This window comes from Thrips palmi, unplaced genomic scaffold (genome assembly GCF_012932325.1).
Source record: "Thrips palmi isolate BJ-2018 unplaced genomic scaffold, TpBJ-2018v1 HiC_scaffold_10, whole genome shotgun sequence".
Taxonomy (NCBI): domain Eukaryota; kingdom Metazoa; phylum Arthropoda; class Insecta; order Thysanoptera; family Thripidae; genus Thrips; species Thrips palmi.
This window is the reverse complement of record NW_023144621.1, coordinates 17,478,643-17,494,126: the sequence shown is the minus strand read 5'-3', so window position 1 is coordinate 17,494,126 and position 15,484 is coordinate 17,478,643. Positions and strand designations below refer to the sequence as shown.

At 64.5% G+C, this 15,484-nt stretch overlaps 1 long non-coding RNA gene across 1 annotated transcript in view; it reads left to right on the top strand.

Moving 5' to 3' along the window:
* Positions 1-3,236: 3,236 nt before the first annotated feature.
* Positions 3,237-15,484, top strand: part of LOC117653848 — a 61,707-nt gene continuing 49,459 nt past the window's right edge. Inside the window, exons 1-2 of the long non-coding RNA XR_004588253.1 lie at positions 3,237-3,342; positions 6,904-7,061. This is a non-coding gene — a long non-coding RNA (uncharacterized LOC117653848). The remainder of the gene's footprint in view (positions 3,343-6,903; positions 7,062-15,484) is intronic.

Genomic DNA, 15,484 nt, shown 5'->3' with positions numbered 1-15,484 from the left:
GACGAGCAATCCCACCCGACCGCTAAAAACACACACATTCACCAACTCAGCCGCTCCCATCCACCCACAATCAACCTTCTCCCTCCCTCTCCTCCTACACAAGGTTCCACACGCAGTCACTCTCACACACAGGCGCGCACGCACACACACCTACTCACACACACACACGCGCGCGCGCGCTCGCAGGCCGCCAGATGGTCGCGCCCTTCAGCCTCGCGTTCTGTTCACTCATTTCTCCAGCCGCACACGTCCAAACTTGGACGCCTCCTGATCCCCTCTCCCTCTTTTTTGGCGACGAAGAAAGAAAAGGAGGGCGCCGTGCCGCGGCCGGCCAGCGCCCCGCCTTGTTCAGCAAAAGAAAGAGTCGGAAAAAAACTAGAAAGACGAAAATGCGGCTTTAATTTAAAGTAGGGTCCGTCTGACGCGTTGGTCCGGGTGGTGGTAATCCTGGCTGGGGCTGGCTGGGGCCGCCGGGGATATTAATGCCAGGAAGGGACCGTCCGAATGTTACGTGCCCAGGGGGCTGGTTCAGAGCAGTGTTCTGTCTCTCTCGCACTCGTGCGGCGCGGTGCGGCGTTGCGTGGGAGTGCGAGAGAGACAGTGCACTGCTCGGAATCTGAGTGCAACTCGAGGGTTGAGGGGCACGCTGCGTTCGCAGGCGCTGTCCTACAGACGGCGACTAGACCACTGCATGCAGGATGGTCCCCAGGCGTGAGTCCGCCTGAATCCCTGTCGGCACATCACCCTGCCGTCCTCTGCGTGAGACGAACAATCTGCCCCAACTTCCACCGCATCTGGAGGAGCCGGCACTCACTCACTCACTCACTCACTCACTCACTCACTCACTCACTCACTCACTCACTCACTCACTCACTCACTCACTCACTCACTCACTCACTCACTCACTCACTCACTCACTCACTCACTCACTCACACGCACACACTAGCGCCAGCACCGCGCCAGCACCGCGCCCAGCCACGCAGCACGCACGCGGAACTAGTCTGGCGGAGAGCGATGAAGTCAGGCGAGTCTTGTTTTCCGCGGGCCATCACTTTGGTGTCAGGCGCAGCACGGCCAGCCACATCCTGCATCCTGGCATCCTGCGGACTGACTCCTAGAGCCGTTGCTCTGTCTCTCTCGCACTCATGGGGCGTCCCGTGTGGGTGTGAGAGAGAGGGAGCGATGGGGTGGGGTGGCGAGGCCGGCGGCGACCCCGGTGCCGTGGCCGCGGACAGCGTGCCTGCCCGGCATCTCCATATGCAAATGCCGACTAAATATTTCCGGCCCGTGCTCCGCCTGACTGCACCGTCTGCACCGTCTGCACCGCCGCTCTGTCTCTCTCGCGCCGCGGCGACGTGGAACGCGTTCCCTGGCGGTGCGAAAGAGACAAAGTGCTGGGACATTTTTCGACCAAAACAGGAATAAAAGAAAGACAGCCTCCGGCTTATTCCAGTTAGTCGTATCATTTGGTAGGCAGTCCAGCGTGGCACTACCTTTTTTTAGCGTTGGCTGACTCTGTCTCTGTCGCACGCGCAGGGCGCCGGCCTTAAGGGTGCGAGAGAGACAGAGCATCGCGATGCAGGGCGCGGCAGGGCGCGGCAGGGCCGCACGCGCGGCGGTAATCCTGTTTGCGGATGGCGATAAAGATTAAGGATCCAGGGGGCGGAGGGTCGCGCTGCCACGGACGCTCCTTCCCGCTGCAGCAGAGGAGGTTGGCAGTGGAGGCGCGGCGCGCAATGCGAGACGTGGCTGCCGAGGCGAACCGTGGCACGGTGCGGCACGGTACGGCAGGGCCGATTGGTAAGGGCAGACAGGCGGGCGGGGAGGGACGGACCGCCTCAAACCAATTGGATGCCAGTGAAGCCAGTGGAGCAGCACCCGTCTGGGAACGGAGCGCCCGGAGGGTAGGCAACGGGGGTTCTGCCGAGCGCGGCGGGCTGGCCCACCTCACTGGCGGGAACGCCTGGAGGGTAGGCAACCCCAGTTCTGCCCAGCGCGGCGGGCTGGCCTACCCCGTGACTTGCAGGCGCTCCCCAGGCGGTCCCCAGGCGGTGCCCAGGCGCAACAGTGGCCTCCTCGTCGTGGAGCCCGCGCCGCGCGCCAAGACGCAGCGCGTCCCCGCGATGGCCGCGGCGATGGCCCTCCAGACGGCTGCACTCGGAGGGCAGCGCCGGGAATGAGTTTGGAAAACTGCGAGAGCAATTAGGAAACTTATTTCGCAGCGCGTTTGGGCGGGGCCAGGCAGGGCAGGCAGGGCAGAGCGGAAAAAGGCAAGGCAAGCGGGCAACTTTGCAGCGTGCTGCGCGGTGCTGCGTCGTCATCGTGTCGTCTGCTGCCTTGCAGTGCCGTGCCGTGCCGTGCCTGGCAGTGCCCCGCCCCGCCTCGCTGCAGCCCTCGTCGAATTACCGGGCAAGGCGCGTAATGAAGGACCAATGGGGCGGAGGAGCCGGCGGAACGGGGTGGCGGCGCCGTGGCGCCCCGCGCGGGGCTCTGATTTGCGGACCGGTGATTAAAAGTCGAAAACAAAAACAAGGACGAAAACAAAGCCGAGAGGGCGAGAGGGGGCGCGGTGGCGGCGCTTTTTGCCCGGCGAGCGAAACGGGAGGACGGTCCGGGTAACGCCACGGCGGCGCAGTGGAACGAGCGGCACGGCCGCATCGCGGTCTCGCGGTCTCGCGGTCACTCAGCCAGCGCCCAATTTATGCCCGAAAACTGGCTGATTGGCCGGCAGGACCGGCCGGGCCACCGCATCGGAATCAGAATGAGAATCAGGGCGGGGCGGGGCGGGGCGGGGCGGGGCGGGGGCGGGGCGTGGCAGGGCCAGACAGGCCGGCGCGGGGCCAATCAGACTGGGGTGACCGCGGCCGCGGAGGTGGCTCGGCCACGAGGTGGGGCACCTGCAGTGACATCCTCGTGTGTGTGTGAACCTGCCTGTGTGTCCGCGCCCGTGTGCAGGGGCCTCGGCTTCGTGCAGTGCCCCCGCCCCGCCGCCCCCGCGCCCTCCTTCATGCTTCATCTCTTATCCGCGCCCCCACCGCCCCCGCCGCCCCCGGCGTGCCGCCCCTCCCCCGGCGCCGGGCCGCGCCGGGCCGAAGTGGCGCTGGAGGGGGTTGGCTCCAGGCTCAGCATCCCCCACTGGGCCAGTGTGCTGCGAGCAGGGACCCGGCTTCCCTCGGCTCGGCTCGGCGCGCGGCCCGGCCAGGCTCGGAAGGCGGAACGCGTGGAGCGCGGCACCGCGGCACCGCGGCGTGGGGGCGCGTGGCGTGGTCGTCCGCGAGGTGTGCAGTGACGCGGTGGCCCGCGAGTCTGCCAGCGCGGCGCCGTGCAGTGTGGATACCGAAGTGCGTACCTGTCATGTCCCCTCTCTGTCTATCTGTCACTCTATTTTTCTTGTAGTGTAGCGTGTCGAAAGCCGACTGCGGCTAACTTTCGGATAGTGCTCGGAGTGTTCTTTCGGCTTTGGTTCGCCACTTTGGTGTTTTCGACTTTCACCGCGTCGTTCGACCGCAGCGCCAATCGTAACAACAACAACCACCCTCCCCCTCCCCCTCCCCTCCCCTGCTTGAGAATTCCCCTCACCGCCTCGCCAGGGCCTAAATTTCCATAGCAAACGTCTCGGCATTTTGTTGTTCCAGGTTTGTTAGGGAAATGGAAAGAAACCTCGCCAGCTTGGGGAGCGCCCTGTGCGCCCCGCCGAGCCGTATAAACAAAATGTCCGCTCGCGACGCTTTTCCGTCGCCAACCTTTCCCCATATGTTTTTATTTGCTTTTTATTTTGTGCTTTCGCTTTATCTTTCTGCGGGATTTATTTATTCGGGCTGCCAGGCCCACACTGCGGAACGGTCCGGAGGATAAAGACGTCACATCCAGGCCAGCGGGACGACGGGTCACCTTGACGCCGGCCGTGTTAAGTGGCCTGTGTCGGGGCGGCCGGGCCCCGCGCGGGGTGCGCAGCGCGCCCAGCGCGCCGAGCCTACCGCCACCGCGGCGTTGGGGTTGGCTTGGGTTGGGGGTGTCAGTGACAGAGGAGGCGGCGCGCTAAAGCAAAACCTGCGGTCGGCGCCGTCCTGCGTCCCCCCACCCCCTCCCCCTCCCCCTTTCCCTCACACTCGCACTCCATAACCGCGGAACAGGCGCAGGGGACGTTTTGCACGGCCACAAGCCAGGGGCAGGGCCGCCTGGCCGCCAGGCCGCCAGGCCGTCAGGGTGGTGCGGGCCAGGCTGGCCGGGCCACTATAACGCGAGCTGACGGCCGGGGTGGGCAAGGCAGGGCAAGAAACCCGGCCCATCTCATTTTCCCGGCCGAGCGCGCGCGGTCGTCCAGGCGAACGACACGCGCAGGGACACGGGTTCAAATACTGGCGAGGCCGTTTCCATGCAGTTTTCTTCCATTTTATCCCCTCGCGGTCCATATCGGGCTGGTACAGCCACTGCCATAAGCGCACTGCGGCGCTGGCATGCACCGCACGTTGGAGTCGTTAGAGGACTGTACACTGGGACCTCGGCGACAGAGGCCCGAAGGCCCGAAGGCCCAGCTCAAGGACTGTACTGTCTGAGTCCTGTCGTCTGCACTGCGACAAGAGAAACACGGCCAGTTTACAAGGAGCCCTTTTTGCTGACGACGTAAAGGCGAAAAAAGGGACCATCGTTAGTCTAGACAACAACTAACCCTGTTTCGACTACCTCCTCCAATTTTGCTGGCAAAAATGTTTTCTTTTGAAAATGTTTCCTCGCTTCTTTGAGACGCCAAGCTAATTTCTTTCGAGTTCCTTGCCCTGTTGCACTCCCCTTGATTTCCTCCTGTTGGGGGCGGGGCCGGCGGCGGGGGCGTCGGGGGCGGCTGGAGGCGGCGGGCCCCACGGGGGCCCCGCGGTGTAAATGGAGGGCCGGTGTCATCCTCACCCCCGGCAACCCCGGCAACCCCGGCCTGGCCTTGGGCTTGGCCTTGTCCAACTGCCTGAGCCCCTCTGGGTCCCGGACAGAGCTTCGTCGCTGTCTCCCTCGCACCGGCGGGCCGCGCTGCGAGCCGCGCGTGCGACAGAAGCAGAGCGACGAAAACGCTGTCCGAAATGAGCCTTTCCCCCGAGTGCAGGCGCCGCACGTCTTTTAAGCCTCTCGTCTCTTAATTTCGGGATGAATAATTCTGCAGCTTGGCTGTCCGGCAGGTGTGCGAGGGGTGGGGTGGGGCGGGCGGGGTGGCTGAGGCCACGGGCCGGGCCGCCGGGCAACGCGCGGAATCCCAATGTCGAGCAAACATTTGAGTTCGTAATTCCGATTCCATCAATTTTTCTAGCGGGGATCTTCTCTCTCTCGCTCTCTCCTCCTCGCCCACTGGCTTAGCGAGGCTGTCACCCTGCCCAACCTGCCTGCCTGCCTGCCTGCCTGCCTGGGTCGCGTTCGGACGGCCACGCTGACACTGTTTGTTCTGCCTGTCGGCACCGCGACGAGAACGAGGCCGGGGCCGTGGCGGCGGAGGCCGTGGCGGCGGAGGCCGTGGCGGCGGAGGCCGTCGAGCGGGACCGGCGTGGAGGCCGTGGCGGCGGCGTCGCGAGGCCTGCGGGGAGGCCTGGCGGCGGAGGCGTGGCGGCGGAGGCCGGTGGACGCGTGAGGGCCGGGCGCGGAGGCCGTGGCGGCGGAGGTCGGCAGCCGGCGTGCCGTGGCGCCGACACCGGCGGCGGGCCGTCGGCTGAGCCGTCCCGGGGTCCACCGCCTTGCCCCTGGGAGCGGAGCGAACGCGCCGTGCAAGTCGTTTCCTTCTGATGGAGGGGCCGCCGCCTTGAGGGAATTCCCGGAAGTACCGAGAAACGTTAAAAACGCGATGAGTTTACCGCCCAGCCCGGCTGGTTCGGCCGCCGCGCGTGCCGGGCGCCGACACCGGCCGCCAAGGCCGTCGGTCTGACCGATCCACGCTACGCGCCCTGCGCCCTGGGAGCGGAAGCGGAACGCGCCGTGCAAAGTCGTTTCTTCTTGATGGAGCGGCCGCCGCCTTCCAATCTGGGCTGCTCCGCTCCTCGCACTTCAAGTATCGCACCGCCAAGCACCTGGCTCCTTCGGCTCCGAACCAAGAGAGCTTTAACCCCGCGGCGGCCAATTCGCCCTGTCTCTCTCGCGCCCGCTCAGTGCGAGAGGGAGAGAGAGAGAGAGAGAGAGAGGAGAGAGAGAGAGAGAGAGAGAGAGAGAGAGAGAGAGGCCCCCGAGGAGTCTGTTGGGCCGGACGTGGGGAGAATTAGCACAGACAGCCGGGCAGGCGCGGCCAGACGCGGCCAGGCCTGTCCGGGTGTTCTCCAGAGGCGCCTCGGGGGCACGGCACGCCCCAGGCACCTTCCCGAAGGACCACCGCCTCCTGGGCCGATTCCGAACAGAGGTTCTCCGCGCCGTCCCTCTCGCAGCCCTCGGGACGCCCTGCGAGTGCGAGAGAGACACTCGACCGACCGCAGCGCCGCGTTAATATTCGGCCCTCGCCGCCATTTTGCGCCGCTAATCATAATGTATTTCATCGGCGCCTCTAATGCAGCGTGGCGCCGCGTGGCCGCGTAGCGCCTCAATAGCACTGTAATTTGCGCGGCATTCAGCGGCCTTCAGCGGCCGTCCGGCAGCGCGCTCGCCGCGTCTCTCTCGCACCCTCTGGGCGTGCCGCAAGGAAGCGAGAGAGAGGCGTCGTTTTTCGCAGCGCGCCTGCTGGCCCGTCGTTGTTTTCCGCGAGTTTGAATCGCGCGGCGCGCTCCGTGTTCCGTTTCGCCCTCGCCGCGTCTTTGCGGCAGCGCAGCCAGCCTCGTTTCACAGCTCCGCCGATAATCGGGAAACAATCGGCCGCGCCGTACAAACAACAAAGCCGAACAACAAATCCCCAACAACTAGAGCGAGACGGAAATGTGACTTCTCTCTTTTCTGCCTGTCCGCAGGTTCATGGCGGAGTGCCGCCGCACGCGCGGCCAAGGATCCAAAATGTGATTTTTTTAAAAATCTCTTTCTCTCGTTTTTCCTTTAAAATGCGTCCGCGAGACAACGCCAGTGACAGTGCACCGCCCCATGGATTACTCCGCCCATAAGGATTACGCAGGTAAGGTTGCACCGTCGTCATTCCCTCTCTCTCTCCAGCGTCATCGCCTGTCCAATCAATTCGCTTCCATCGGTTTGTTATCCCGCTTCAAAGTTGGTTATAGGCCGTGCATGGGCGGATGTACCCTCGGAAAGCTGATCGGAAAAGTCGGCCCTGTTCTGGCAGGGCATTCAAGGGCGTCTCTGTGCGAAGCCCCGTGAATGCCAAATGCCTTTTCCCCCCCCCCTCTTTCCCCCTCCCCCTCCCCTGAATGTTCCTGCGTAGTGCGGTACTCTGCGCGGCGACGTGTTCGCAACTCCGCCAAGGTCAGACCCCGGCGACCCCTACGCTTTTCCTTTTGAGCTTTTCCATTTTCCCCCGCAGGTGCCGCGCCCGACAGCTCTGCGTGTTTTCTTTATAGTCTTTTATACACTTTTATTTTTCTCTCCTGAAATAATAATGTAATAATACAAGCCGCGCGCAGACTGAGATGACTGAGATTGCGGTCCGCGTGAGACGAGGGTGCTTCTGAAACGGGACAGGGCCAGGCCTAAAGGCCAGCCCTAAAGGCCAGCCCTAAAGGCCAGCCCTAAAGGCCAGCCCTAAAGGCCAGCCCTAAAGGCCAGCCCTAAAGGCCAGCCCTAAAGGCCAGCCCTAAAGGCCAGCCCTAAAGGCCAGCCCTAAAGGCCAGCCCTAAAGGCCAGCCCTAAAGGCCAGCCCTAAAGGCCAGCCCTAAAGGCCAGCCCTAAAGGCCAGCCCTAAAGGCCAGCCCTAAAGGCCAGCCCTCCACGTCCGCTCCTCGTGGGGGTAGCCAGTTCTGCAGCGAACCCTGCCGACAGTCGTTGATGGGAATGTACTCGACGGCCACCTGTTGCGGCCGTCGTGTAGTCGCCGTCAAAAATTACATTACTGACGACTGCATTTCGCATATGCACGTGGGTGACTGCCGGCAGCTCTGGCGGGGCGGGGCGGGGCACCGGGTCGACATGCAGCCGATGACGATTCGCCTCAAGGCCGAATTTGCATCCGCTCGGCTGCTTTAGTGTAAATGTTGGTACAGCACGCCGCCGCGCCGGCGAGGCGCTGCCAGTGCCGAGCCCCGCGCCGCGCCGCGCCCGCACCGCCCCACGCCTCGCCCCGCGCCCCCGCTCAAGCAGCTGCCGCGGCCGGGCGGACCGTAACTCCGTAACGCTACACCGAACTCCCCCCCCCCCCCCTCCCTCGGCTCCGAGGCTGCCCCGACTAAAACGAAAACACGCTTCTTTGCTGGCCAAAGACTCCACTGCTACAGCATGCTGCTGCTGCCTGCTGGCTGATTTTCCGGCGAAACGAGTCCGTTATTTCGGCGAGCGGCTGGGTCGGGTCGGGTCGGGGCGGGGCGGGGCGGGCCGCGGGTCGGGCGTCAAGGAGGCCAACAAGACCCCTTTCTCGGTCGGGGCCGCGGCGCGAGCCGAGCCGTGCCGAGCCGCACCCTCCTTGGCACTCGGAGAGATGTTTGCCTTCATTATTTCCATTCTAGTTATCCACCGCCCGGCGCACATGGCGGCACGGCGTGGCGTGGCTGCAAACTCATTCTGAGCGGCGCGCAGGAAAGCCGCTTGCCGGATGCGGAGCAGCGGAGCTCTCTTTCCTCTTATGGAGCCATTGGCGTCCCCAGAGCGAGACTCGCACACTCACACACTGACACACTCACACACACGCGCGCTCACTGGCTCGGCGGCCCGGGTGTGAAAGCATGCCACGCCTCGGCGCCGCGAATTGCCGCCGCTCCTACCCAAAATATGCACGGGAAATAATGGCGAGCGGTGCGAGTGGCGTTTGTGTGTGTGTGAGTGTGTGTGTGTATGTGTGATTGTGTCTGTGTGTCAGCCCCCTCACCTCCCCCCCCTCCCTCCCCCGCTACTGTCGGCCTGCCGAGAGCGCCGAGAGCGCCGAGAGCGAAGCTGTGTCGCGTCAGGGCTATGTGCCTTTCTATGGGCGCAGTACTACGGCACTGTAAGGTGAGGGGGCGCGCCACTAACCAGCGTGACCGGGCCCGGCCAGGCCCCGCCAGGCCCCGCCAGGCCGTGGGGGGTCGTGGCCTCCTCCGCAGTCCCGGAGGCACGGGGTTTACTGGCGGTCCCCGGGGCACTGGGTGAAGGGGCGGGGGAACAGCCCGCGCTGCGCCAGGCCGCGCCAGGCCGCGCTCGGAAAGTGAAGTGAGCAGTCGGCGAGTCGGTATCCGAGTGAGGCTGGGAGTAGGCTAAGGGCGTCGCTGGCAGCGCTGGCAGCGCCCCAAGACTCCGGTGCATATTTGAGGTGTGGTACAAGTTGGATAAAGGGGCCAGACCCAGCCAAGCCAGCCAGCCGGGGCCGAGGCCGGGGCTTGGGGATGGCTGCCTTCAGTGTCTGTGGCTGGCTGCCGCTCCCGACGCCACCCTCTTCGCGACGACACCCCACTGCTACTCGCGGGACTCTAGGGCGCGCAGGGACCTGCCCAAGAAATATGACGTAATCCAATTTTCGGGACTCGAACGTGGCTCAAGATAATCCCCTCCCTTTTCGCCGCAACTGCCGACAACTTCCCCGCGGCCGTCCGCGCGATGCCAGGCTGGCAAACACATAACGACAACTCGGCCCGGAATTGGGCTGTTCCAGTCTGTTCCAGGCTGTTCAAAGCGCGCCGTCTCGTGCCCGGCATGCGTAATCACATCGACACACACACACACACACCACACACACACACACACACACACACACACACACACACACACCACACACACACACGGACAAGCTGTGGCTTTCCTCGTCTTCCCGCCTTTTTCGGATCGCGATTACCATACGCGGGGGCATGGTAACACGTTGCCGAACTAACTTTTCTGGAAACCGACTCCCTGGGCGTACATATAAGTACGCGCCACAGCCCCGCCCACAGCACCGCCGCCGCCGTGGTCGTCCCACCGCAAGCCAACACGTTGCCTGCAAGGCGCCGTCGCGTCGTCCTCGTCCCGCACCGCGTTGCTCGCTCTCTCTCTCTCGCGCGCGCGAATGGCCGGGGTAGGCGTAGCGGCCGGGCAAATGGCGGAAAGGGTTAACTACTTCGGTTTTAGTCGAGCTGCGAATACCGGTAATGCCCAGGTAATGCCCCATCGCCATTGGCGGGCTTTGCTGCGCTTTGCCGTGCTTTGCCGGGCTAATGCACGGGGCTGCGGCCACTGCGACCCTCTCTCTCGCACTCGTTGGAGCGTATCCGCAGGCCGCGGGGGTGCGAGGGAGACGGCTCGACGGAATCAGTCGAGTCACGCGTTCGACAGTGTCCTGCCGAGGACTCCCTCACGGACTTCCCGATGCAGGGAAGGAGCCTGTCCGTCACCCCTCCCCGCCCCGCCCTGGCGGTCGGCGGTCCCGGCCCCTAGCGGCGCCCACCTTGGGCTTGGGCCCCCTCCCCTCCCCCGGGCCGACCCTTTGAGCGCGGCAAACAGCTCTCCTGTGCCATTAGTGCGAGCCTGTGTGTCCAAACTTGCGTGGAGTGGGTGTCGGCTGCCCCACAGTGCCCGCCCCGGCCGCCCTGCCCCGGCCCGCCTGCGTGCCGGGCGACACTGCGCCACGGCAGGGCACGGCGCGGCCGACACGCATTTTCGCCGACGGCGCCGCCCGGCCAGTGGCGCTCCGAAAGTCCGGAAGGCGGAATTAAGAGCCGACGAGGTGCTCTGCAGTGCAGCATCCCGGCATATTGGACGCCCCCCCCCTCGCGAGGGCCTGAGTGTGAGCCGAGCGGGAGCCTGTTCCGGGAGAGACACGCCAAGGGATGTGAGCCCCGAGCGCGGCGCGGCGGCGCGGCTGAGAGAGGAACTACCGAAAGTAGTGCTTCCGCCGTCCTTTACCTGTCCAGCGCCAGGCCGTTTGCTCTAAAGCCACGCGTCGCCTCGCGCCACTCCTCAGCCTTATCATGTCTCTCTCTCTCTCGCACGCCCACGCGGATCCCCCATTCGAGAGCGAGACGGCGGCGAAACACAGCTCGAAATCGCCAGGAGTTGTTCGCCCGGACGCGATCCCTCGGTCTAGCCGTGGCTTCCAGTCTCTCCAGGGCTTTTCCAGGATCTCCAGTGGCGCGGCGCGCGGCCAAAGGGCCGTGCGCGATCCTGGCTGCCAGGGCCACCATGGTCTGTCAGGCTACACAGGGATTCGGTGCTTCGGGATTTGCGGGATTACCGCTGAAATTTTCGAAAATGTGGGTTTAAATCGTCCGAATAGCGCGACACGCGGTGCAAAGAGACAAGAGAGTGAAGAAGGACAGAGCTGCTGGTCGGATTTCCGGCCGTACCCCCATGGATTACCAGGGGACTCCACGCCCAATTTGGTTAACCTTGGAGTTTCGGGGGTTTGGGGGCCCCCTCGCCTTGGCGGGCCCACCTGGTAGCCAGGGCACCGGGGGTTTGCAGGCTCCGTCCGTGGCCTGTGGGGCGGCCGCTGTGTGCAAAGGCAAGGCGGACAGTGCGCGGTCTCCCGCCCGCTACGGCCCCGCCCCGCCAGAGAGACAGCCAGCCAAAGCAGCGCCAGCACTCCAGCTCCTGGTCGACACCATTTCCGGCCGCCCCGCCGGAGCACGGCGAAGCACAGATTTTCGGGGCATGTGGGGGGAAATGACTTTCCACGCTCCTGGAGCCAGTTTTAGTTAATGGTCCTTGCGAGTCTCGCCCTCGGCGGCGCTTGGTCGCGCCTTGGTCTCGCCTTGGCGGGGCCCTAGCGGGGCCCTAGCGGGGCCGCGGCCGGCGGGTCAGACGAGGCCGAGGGTCCGTGAGGGCCATGAGGGTGGTGATAACTGCCGCTGTGTGCAAAGTGTTTCTAATGTATGCTGGGCAGCGGGCGGGGCCCCGCCACGCCCCGCCACGCCCCGCCCCGCCACGCCCCACCACGCCCCGCCCCGCCACGCCCCACCACGCCCCGCCACGCCCCACCAACGCCCGCCCCGCCCCACCTGCACTCCAACCCCCCCGGTCGACACGGACATGTTTGCGGCGCGCGCTGTCCCCGCCGCGACGCGGCCACGGCCCAAAGAAACGCACATGAGTTTTGCATTTTGAGTGGCGATGTGGCGCGCAGCGACATTGACTTGCAAATGCAGCGACCCAAATAATGACGCCCGAAAATAATGACTACATTACTCCTAATTGCATCGACGCGGCGGCCTCCCCACGTGTTATTTGCAGCTCCCCCGGGAGAGTGACAAAGAGAGAGAGAGAGAGAGAGAGAGAGAGAGAGAGAGAGAGAGAGAGAGAGAGAGAGAGAGAGAGAGAGATAATAACCTGCGCGCTGTCGGCCTGTCGGCTTTGGCGGGCGAGGCGATTCTGCGAACACGTTCTGCCAGGACGGCTGCGGTGGCGCTGCAGGTCCACTCGTTGTTACGCCGTCATTGTGGGCAGCGACTTCAAAGGGAAACGGCATGCAAAGAAATAATACGCAGTGTGTGCGTGTGTGTGAGTCAAGGCGTAGCTTGGCAGCGGCGCCACCGCAACGCGACGTGAGGCCCTCACGGGCCCGTATCGTCCCTTTGTCTTGCCCTCTCTTTTTATCCGTCGGTCGGACAGCGCGCTCATTACTGCGACAGCGTCGGGTTAAGCACGTTCTCAAATTAGAGAGGAAAGGGACGAGCTTTGTTGTTGCTGCTGCCAAGGGAGAAGGGCCTGAAAAGTGGTCGTGTGGTAAAAGATTGGAATGCAATAGTCGAGGCCTGCTGCTTCCATAAGTAAACCTCAGGGCGCCGGGGCCGCAGCCGCAGCCTCGGCCGCAGCCCAACTTTTCTGATAAGGCCAACTTGATCAGGGTGCAGACAACGAGCCCGTGGGGCCGCAGCGGGCCGCAGGCCGCGCGCCGCGGTGACTTGGAGGCGGCCGAGGCGGCTGGGATGGGAATAGTGCGGTGTGGCCACAGCGAGCCACAACAACTTGCTTTATTTTATTACGTTGTTTGTGGCTTATGAGGCTGCTGCTGTTCTTCCCCGGTTCTTCGCGATCTCTCCAGAGCGAGAGGCGGCGGCGGGTCTGGAGAGCAGTCTGGAGAGCAGTCTGGAGAGCAGTCTGGAGAGTGAAGGGCTTGGCGCCCGCTTGGCGCCCCCACCCCCGGCCTGATCTCGAGAGGCCATCCCGACATAATTTCTCCCTGCCGTAATTAAAGAGACCTGGGAAAGAGCAACTTCACCTGCAGCTCCCTAAAACAACCCGCCCCCTCCCTTCCACTAATCGTCCTGGAGGCGGACCGAGGTCGCTGGCGGCCGTTGAAGCCGCTCCACTAGAAACTTTTTGCTACGGCCGATCTGCCCTCCGCTTCCACCTCCACCTCGTCCGAGCGGGACGGAAGTGCCGAAGCTCGGAAATCTCGGCCCTCCCCTCCCCCCCCCCACCAGTCGCTGACGATCGCGTTTGAAATTTTAATTAAATGCCCTGGCACTGCACTTACGCTCAGCCCAAATTAGTCCCTCCATAATCTGGCAGGAAGCGCCACCCACCGGGCCGGGCGGCGCCCTCCTCCAGGTCGACCAGGCCATCCAGACCCTCCTCCAGGCCCTCCAGGCCATCCAGACCCTCCTCCAGCCCCTCCAGCCCCTCCAGGCCATCCAGACCCTCCTCCAGCCCCTCCAGGCCATCCAGACCCTCCTCCAGCCCCTCCAGGCCATCCAGACCCTCCTCCAGGCCCTCCAGGCCATCCAGACCCTCCTCCAGGCCCTGCTCCAGGCACTGCTCCAGGTCCGCGGCTGCAGCGCCAGCTGCCTCTGCTTCCAACTGTAGAGCCGAGCGAAGGGGCGCTGTGTGACAATCATACGCTCAGCATGTGCCTCTGACGCCGTGTTTGCGTATTATTCATCACCCGCGGGCTGCACGGTGTACGCGGGGAGCGATTCCTCCCCCACCCCTCGGCTCAGCGCCGCCACCGCGTCGCCCCCCGCGTGTTCGTCGCCGTGCTCGATCCTCTCCTGACGGGTTCAAATACGAGCGTCGTTCGCTGGAACTGCGAGGGAAGTGGGCTGCGCTTCCGCGGGAAAGAAGGTAATAGTGTGCGTGCGGGCCGCGGCGCGGCGTGGCGGGATCCATTCCGGGGAACTGCTTGAGGGCGCGGGGCGCGGGGCCGCCCGGGCGCGTGCTCGCGGATATATGTCTCTGGTGTAAACTCTCTTCTCTCGCTGGAAGTGTGTGTGGCGGCTCTGCTCCGCGAGTCCTCGCTCGCGCCGCCGCCCTGCCTCGCCCGGATCGGCCCGGGACTGTTTTCAGTAGTTCGGCCGCGATGCGGTGGAGTGAGAGGGGGCCGCGGAGAGAGGCATTTCCTGCTCAAGCCGATGGGAAACCGCGCGCTGTGAGTCCCTCCCCACCCCTAGGGAGCCCCCTCCCCCTCCCCCTCCCCGTCCTCTCGTCTCGCTCTCGAACATTCCCGAGGCCGCGGCAGGCCGCTGGAACCTGCAGTCCTGGACCCGGCGTACCACTTCGCACCTCCCTCCGCGCCTTTTCCACTGTGAGCGGGAGAATCGAGTTGTTTAGAGGGAAGCGGGCCTGCAGTGCAGCGGCGTCGGGTGGAGTGGCGTACAAAGGGGACACTTCCTGCGAGCACAGGCAGGACAGAAAGCATGGCAGCCCGGCGAGCGCTGTACAGGCAGCCCGGAAAAATTAGGCCGAATTAGGCTTTGTTGTCGCCGCCTTGGGGAGCACGGCTGGCCGGGCACGGCCCAACGGTCCGACGGCAGCGGGGGACTGGCGGACTGGCGGCCGAAGAGTTTTGCGGTTCGTTGTTCGGCCCGGAAAAAAGGGAAAGCCCGTGGCGTGGGCTCAAGGCCATAAATAACAGACGGCGATGGATGCCTGGATGCTGGGCACAGCCCCCCCTCCCCCCTTCCGCCCACTCGGGGGCGACCTTCGGGGTCGTTCCATAAATTGCTCGACCGCCACGCCGCGCTTATGACGGCCCTGGAGAAGGCTCAAGTCGCTTACAGTGCGCCCCCGTGGGCCTGTTTAGCGGTAACGGACCTGCGGTGCGCGCGCTGTGTGTACATATGTGTGGAGGTGTGTGCGGCCCTTCACCTGAGCCTCGCGTGCTTCATCGCCATGGCGACGTTCATTGCCTTGTTGGCGGCCGGACCCTCCCGGCACCACCAGCAGCACCACCAGCAGCACCACCAGCAGCCAGCAGAGGCGCCCATCCCGGCCAACTCGCGTGCCCCATACGCGCCACAGTCTAACTTTGGCGCCACTATTAGGATTGCGGGGGCTCCGCAGCGAGGCGAGCAGCCAGCACCAATCTGCTGCTGAGCGCTCTGTCCCTCTCGCACCGCTGCGGGACGTCCCGTGAGTGCGAGAGGGATGAAGAGCAACGGGTCTAGAAGCTCGCCGAGCTCAGCCAAGTTGCGAATCCATTTTTGGCGCGCTCTGTGCGGCGCGCTGCCACTGGCTGCCGCCCGGAGCCAGTCGAGTGGAGAGCCC